Raw genomic sequence first — 7855 nt, 5'->3', positions numbered from 1 at the left:
AATCCTTTGAAAGGAAAAACAAAAATAATTTGCATTGTACACAGCTGGAATAATCCCCCAATTATGAGCACCATTTCAAGGCTCATTACTGGACAAATTGACATAGTAAGAAGGATATGTTTTTCTGTAAGAAGCTCAGCAGGGCTGCCTTTGCAAACTTCTGTTCGTCCTACAGAGACAATGCCGAAAACGGCCCCTGATGTTTTCCGAAAAGGAGCTGAAGATAAACTACAGTGCACGACAATGGACAAAAATATCCTGGGTATTAGTGAGTGCTGTATTTCTGGATCAACGGAAATTAGCAGAGGTGTGGGGATTTTGATTAATATTCTTAGTCCTTAATGACTCGGGACCAGAAAGCTATTGGCTGATAAAAGCTAGATAAGTCTTTGAGAGACCTGTCATCTGGATTTATAAAGATATCAGTCATTTGAGTTTAAGATGTAAGACCTCTTTGCATAAAAATGTTAAAGTGAGTCTTTAATTTATGACTAATTTATCTAAAAAGTCCAACAGATAACAGTGTCATTTATGTTTCTTTCAGTGTGGATCTTATTTTTACAGTAATTTACAATAATTCTTGGCAATAAGTCAAATCATATCTCGACTTATTGATCTTAAAAAACACACACACATACATATATATATAGTGAAAGTGTTGTTTTTTTAAAGTTTTGAAGGTTTAAATTGGTGTCAGAAAAATGTTCAAGATCAAAACAGAAGAACAGTAGGACAGTATCTATTGTGGGCCTTTGATTAGCATCACACAATGGAAGTTGGCACATGATGTTGACCCAGTTACAAGCAGCACATTTACACTAAAATAGTGTCCCTCATTATTTCTGGAACCCATTAAAAACTTTTCTGACCTGTTTTAAACGTTGGTTTCAGTCTGCAACTGATATATGACTTAAAGGTAATTTGAAGAGGACTCAAGGGCCAAATTCAATTTGATTGATCTAATTTCATTATGCAGCTCTTGCTATCATGTATCTATCTTATCAACTTAAACCAGGGATTACTGATTCTCGTGTTCATGCATCTTTTTTTCCTGGAAAACCATAAAAAAATGTTGAAAGGATTACATGAATGGAAACACATATGTCATGCAGTGCTTGTAGGGTAATGTTAATAATGGAGTTAGTTAGTCAAGCTGGCACTGCTGCATAAACTCAGAGACACCAGTGGGTTTCCAACAAAAGCAAAGAAAAGAGTCGCTGTAATTTTAACTAATCTAATGATGCTCTAAAATGAACTGTATGGAGTGGTGTATGTCATTTCTAAAATGATCATTCACAGTTTTCTAACAGATTGGGGCATTATCTGTGGTTGCTGTAATGGCTTACTAAAATCAGATTCATCGCTCCTTTTCATTCATTCATTGACTTTCATCGTTTTACAGCAAGGTTTGGACGACCTTTGATGTGAGTCTTGCTATTATGCTTTGCCCTGTATCATATTTGGAAATGCACTTGCATGACTCAAGATGTGAAAATCTACAATAATCCACATGAATGCCCCGAAGTCTGATGACAGGAAAGCTGAACCTTGGTCTGATCTTCTAGGAGACTTCCAGCTCGATGTGTGGGGGTATGTTCATCCATCACTCTTTTCTCAACTTTATTATGAACTTGATTTCCAAGTCAGCGGGTTTACATAAAGCAAACAAATATAATTAGCATGTTTTGGCAATTATGTTACGGTTTACACACTCTTTTATTCGTGGCATGATTTTTTTTAACCGTTTCTGCAACAAGGGCTTATTCCTACCTGACTGAAGAATCAGTGCCACCGGTCGTTTGCATCAGTGAGTCCACAGTAGAAGTCTGAAATGATCAAAGGCTCATCTCTCAATAGAACCCAATCTGACTCAAATTCTGTTGTGGAACCTTAAGAACTGTGAATAAAGAAATGATATTTCGTTATTCATAATTGTACTTTAATATTAAACATGCTAACTGAGATGTAGCTCTTCGTTTTTTGGAGTTTCTCTGGGCACTGCAGAGTCTGAGCTTCAGGTGGGTTGCTGGGACGTACTGGGGAGACTGGCAACTGTCTTCAGTGTTTTCCACTTGTGAGGAATACTTGTCACTGAAGAATGATGGACTTGTTTAGAAACATCCGTCAACACTGGAACCAATTCATACCAACATGGCGACCAGAGGCCATAGAAACACAATGAAGCAGCAAACAGACAAAGTGGTCACACTTACTGATGATCATTTGATCAAGTGCACCTAAGAATATGCGTTCTCACAGGACTGCTTAGATGCCTGTAAAAATGTTCTTTTTCACATCACTGTGGGGATACAATGGCTGTTGAAAATTAAACTAATAAAGAATAAAATTAATCAAATTCAATTCCAGTACTCCTGTCTGCTTTTCTACCAACATCTGCTATACAGAGAATGGATAGGCACATAAAGCGGACACTCCCGATTCTGGTAGCCCTTTAATTTATTCATCATGTTGTTATTTGTCAATGTGGGGCACCCTGCACCTTCACTGGTTATCATTTAAACCGCTTGTCTCAAAGATAAGAAAAGTTTAACTTAGATCCCACTTCACTTTGCAAGCCATTCATTCAGTCATTGTCGCTCATAGTCATGGAGTGTAATTGACTTTCTAATTCTCTGATCAACAAATTGCTGCTGGGAAGCAATTCAAAATAATGTGGTGTGTGGCTAACTTTAAATGTATATGATATTATAATTTTATTCATATATGATTTTTTTTATTCCAATGTATCTAATTATCAAACTGTTTTATAACTTGTTTTATTATGTTTCTTCTAAAGCATTTTACACCCCAATATGCAGAGCTGACAATTCTGTTAAGGTGGGATCCAACAGAAGGTCAGGTAAATGACTATCAAGCTTTCTTTCATTTTACTGTGTGAAAGACAGATATCATTATACTCAACTTGAGGCACTCTTTAAAGCCATCAGAGCTGCTCTCAGACGCAGTGTAGGCAGATCTGACCTCAGCTGTCAGTCAGACCAAAGTGCGTCACCAGTTTTGTAGTTTGTCAATCGTGTTCAAGACACGGTTAGGACAAAGATACAAGAATAAAATCAGCTTCAGCAGAAGTAAGAGCTGAGATAACTACAAGTGGGAGCAGCTGTCATCAGCTGTCTCATGAGCAAAGAAAGCATTTTTCCATTTTGTTCAATCTTTAGGTTACGTCTGGAGGAAAGATCTAAAGTCTCATTTGCATTTCTAGACTAAACAGCAGTTTTGTCTGCTTATACAAATTTCTTCAAGTCAGAGAATGGTGCATATAATTTAATTTTTGCTTGATAATTAAAATTAAAAGATTAAAACTGATAAAACAAGTTTTAAAAAAGGAGACTTTTCCATTTTGTATGATGGATTGTGCAGAAAAAGTAGAACTGGGCTGAAAGATCTATTGCTTTATCACCTATTCAGGTTGTAAATCGTGTTTTTAAAAAGTAACTAAGTAATTAATTACTTTTGAAAATAAGTAATCAGTAAAGTAACGGGATTACTTTTTTGGGGAAGTAATCAGTAATTAGTTACTGATTACTTTTTTCAAGTAACTTGACCAACACTGCTGATTAGTACTGTATGTGCCACAGTGGTTGTGAAACACTGCTGTAAATGGTATTTATTAAAGTGAAAGGCAACAATATGACTCAGAGCCAGCTGTTACACCTGAACTGTGCTGAAAGTTTCTTCCTGTGAAAAGGGAGCCTTTCCTTCCCACTGTCACCAAGTGCTCATTGTGGAGTTCTTCTCTGTATCATTGTAGGGTTTACCTTACAATATAAAGCACCTTAAGGTGACTGTTGTTGTGATTTGATACTTAAGTTCGAAATGTAAAAATAACAACAAAAACCAACACAAAACTATATACATACATTAAAACTGAATTTAACTATTTATACATTTAATTATTTCTCTTTCTTCATTTCTGTTTCTTTCTTTTTTTATCACTGATGACAACTGTCCAAATGTTACAGCACCCTGGAGTTACCATAAAAATGTTTGCTGCCTTAAAAATGTGTTGATCTGGCCACACACCAGGCAGGAAACATAACATGATTTTGTGTTTGCAGGTTGTCAACATTTATATTCAAAGAAAGGTCACACTTCTTGTATCCACAGCCATAAAGCCGGATTCTACAAAAAAGGCTTTTGTGATGCAATTTGGCAGTTAAGGTAAGTTCCTCTCTGCAGGAAGGAGGTTTTGGGACCATGTAGTCTAAATTGAAGCTACAAAATAAGCCTAATTTACATTCAAATGTGGACATCAAAGCACTGCTGAGCACTATAGCTCTGTATATTCACAGCAGAGGATGATTTGCGCACGGGGAGGAAAAGGGCCTCCATTTACTGCTGTTTGCTTTGGCTTTTAAAGCAGCCGACGATCAGCCGTTCCAGGAAAGAAACACATCAAGCACCATAACAGATCTGGCAGAGTTGCGCTTTTAATAGACTTTATGACCGTGATTTATCCTGCTGTGTCCTGTGCAATCAACATCACACCTGAACACCCATTACTCTGACTGAATGACAAGATGATAGAGTAATATCACAGGTGTGTTTCTTTTTCTGGCCATAAAGCCCCAGACATCACCGTGCCCTGACAAACACAGCACAGAAGGAAATGTTATGTATTTGCCATCCATAGATGATTATTTCGGTCTTTGTTTCCCTCCTGCATCTAGAATTGCAAACTGATGACTTGCGCTGTTTGTAGACTCCAGTAATGAGGCTGTTTGCGTCTTTGTAGTAGGAAAGAAAACAGAAGCAGAGGTTCTTTTCAGGTTGCATAAACCCAAGCAGCAAGATGGAATGAAGGCTAATTCTGTTGGTTATTTTTAACCAACAGACCATTAACCGAGTGGCATCTCCTGGTGGGAGTCTATTGCTGTCATACACAATATAATTCCAATGTTTAAAACCCAACTAGGAGCAGACGGCAAAGGGCCAACAGACTTCATCCCGAGTATGATTACGATGTCGGAAAGCTCCCGGCCCAGACGGTGTGTCTCCTGCCACCCTCAGACACTGTGCAAACGAGCTGGCCCCAGTGTTTTCTGGCATCTTCAACTCCTCACTGCAGGCATGTCATGTGCCTGCCTGCTTCAAGTCCTCTACCATAATCCCTGTCCCCAAGAAACCTAGGATCACTGGACTAAATGACTACAGACCCGTGGCTCTGACATCTGTGGTCATGAAGTCATTTGAGCGCCTAGTTCTCTCCCATCTCAAGACCCTCACGGCCCCCCTCCTGGACCCCCTGCAGTTTGCATATAGAGCCAACAGGTCTGTAGACGACGCCATCAACATGGCCCTACACTTCATCCTGCAGCATCTGGACTCCCCAGGAACCTACGCCAGGATCCTGTTTGTGGACTTCAGCTCTGCCTTCAACACCATCCTTCCAGACCATCTCCGAGGCAAGCTTTCCCAGATGAATGTGCCTGATCCCATCTGCCGGTGGATCACTGACTTCCTGACGGACAGGAAGCAGCACGTGAGGCTGGGAAAGAATGTCTCGGACTCCCGGACCATCAGCACCGGCTCCCCTCAGGGCTGTGTTCTTTCTCCTCTGCTCTTCTCCCTGTACACCAACTGCTGCACCTCCACCCACCAGTCTGTCAAGCTAATCAAGTTTGCAGATGACACCACCGTCATTGGGCTCATCTCTGACGGGGATGAGTCTGCCTACAGGAGGGAGGTTGAACGTCTGGTGTCTTGGTGCAGCCACAACAACCTGGTGCTGAATGCCCAGAAGACAGTGGAGATTATTGTGGACTTCAGGAAGCACACAGCCCCACTCCCCCCCATCATCCTGACTGACACCCCCATCACCTCTGTGGACTCATTCCGCTTCCTGGGTACCACCATCACCCAGGACCTGAAGTGGGAGCCCACCATCACCTCCGTCATCAAGAAAGCCCAGCAGAGGATGTACTTCCTGAGGCAGCTGAAGAAATTCAACCTGCCAACACGGACGATGATGCAATTCTACACTGCAATCATCGAGTCCATCCTCACCTCCTCCATCACCGTGTGGTACGTTGGAGCCACTATCAGGGACAAACAGAGACTGCAGCGTGTTGTGCGCTCTGCTGAGAAGGTGATTGGCTGCAGACTCCCATCTCTGCAGGACCTGTACACCTCCAGGACTCTGCGGCGTGCAGCCCGGATCTCAGCTGACCCTTCTCACCCTGGACACAGTCTGTTTGACCTGCTCCCCTCAGGCAGGAGGCTCCGGTCCATTCGCACCAGAACCTCTCGCCATAAGAACAGTTTCTTCCCCTCTGCTGTTGGACACATGAACAATAACCATAGGACTGTTCCCACCACTAACACATGACCCTACGCTGTGTCACTGCATCATTTCATGTCTGGCACTGATCACCACCTGCACTCATGTATATATCTTTCTACGTAGCATTCATAATTCTTACTCTCATGTATATATGTCTGGCACTGATCACCACCTGCACTCATGTATATATCTTTCTACGTAGCACTCATAATTCTTATTCTCATGTATATATCTCATGTATATCTCATGCACATATCTTTCTTTCTACATAGCACTTTAATTCTTATTGTCTGCACTGAAGCACCGCAGCAATTTCCTAATGTTGTAAACCTCAACATCTGGCAATAAACCCATTCTGATTCTGATTCTGATTCTGATTAAAGGTGGTTAAGTTCAAAATGTAAAAATATATCATCCCAGAACAAAAACCAACACAAAACTACTGTGTTCTTTAGAAACGGCTTTATTAAAAGAAAGTATCTTTTCTCTCTAGGTTAAGTTGGAAATAAAGACTTTACATGTCAACTGTTCTTTCTGTTGAAAGTCACCATCAAATCCACACCAAGTATGGCTGTCAATCACTGTCACAGTTTTGGGGCATAAAAGGTGAAACAAAGTAAAATGTAAAACTTTTACTAAACAGAGACTCAAACAGACACCAGCCGTCCTGCCTTAGGACAGTAATTTTATTGAATTAGCTGAAATGCAAAATATGTCAACACAAGAATCTTGCCAAAGGCATGGCTTTCTCCAAGGTCCTTATGTCACGCTATTGTTTTTTGTTTGTCAGAATTGTCACCCCCAATACCATGTAAGTGATAACACAGCCTCATTAGTTTAAAAAAAAAAATCACAAATGTGACCACAGCACACAGGAATGTCCTGCAAATTCATAAAAACACCATTTAACACCAGTCAGTGTGGGTGGTATATAACAGCAGAGCAATGTTTAATGGGCAGCAACAAGCTAATGCTGATTCCCATTAGATAACTAATACCCCCAGTAATGAAAGATTAAAATGTTTTCACCGCTGAGTCGATGTATCCATAGATTTTGTGGTAAATTCTCAATTTGCTTGTTTGTCTAAAAGTATGGTATTTATATGTTGTTGTTGTTGTTTTAAAGGGCTGTCTCTCAAGCCTGGGCTATTTGACTTTTTTGAATGGGTTCATGCGAATATCGCTACAATAGTGCACTAATTACTCGGATGGCAAAATTAAAAATAAAAAATACAATTGTGTGAAACTCTTCACACTCTATCATGGGGTGCCATCTAAGACAGTAGAAAGCAAGGGACTGTCAAAAAACGTATGGTGCATTGTCAGTGGTGGACAACTCCAGGCCTTGAGGGCCGGTATCCTGCAGGTTTTAGATATCACCCTGGGTCAACACACCTGAATCACCCGATTAGTTCATTACCAGGCCTCCAGAGAACTTCAAGACCTGTTGAGGAGGTAATTTAGCCATTTGAATCAGCTGTGTTGGATCAAGGACACATCTAGAGAATGCCAATGGTAGCTAGCAACCTAGCTAATTGTAGCATTTTTCTT

The sequence above is a fragment of the Astatotilapia calliptera genome, chromosome 22, assembly GCF_900246225.1.
Source record: "Astatotilapia calliptera chromosome 22, fAstCal1.2, whole genome shotgun sequence".
NCBI lineage: Eukaryota > Metazoa > Chordata > Actinopteri > Cichliformes > Cichlidae > Astatotilapia > Astatotilapia calliptera.
The sequence above is the reverse complement of the archived record's forward strand: the minus strand, read 5'-3'. Positions refer to the sequence as shown.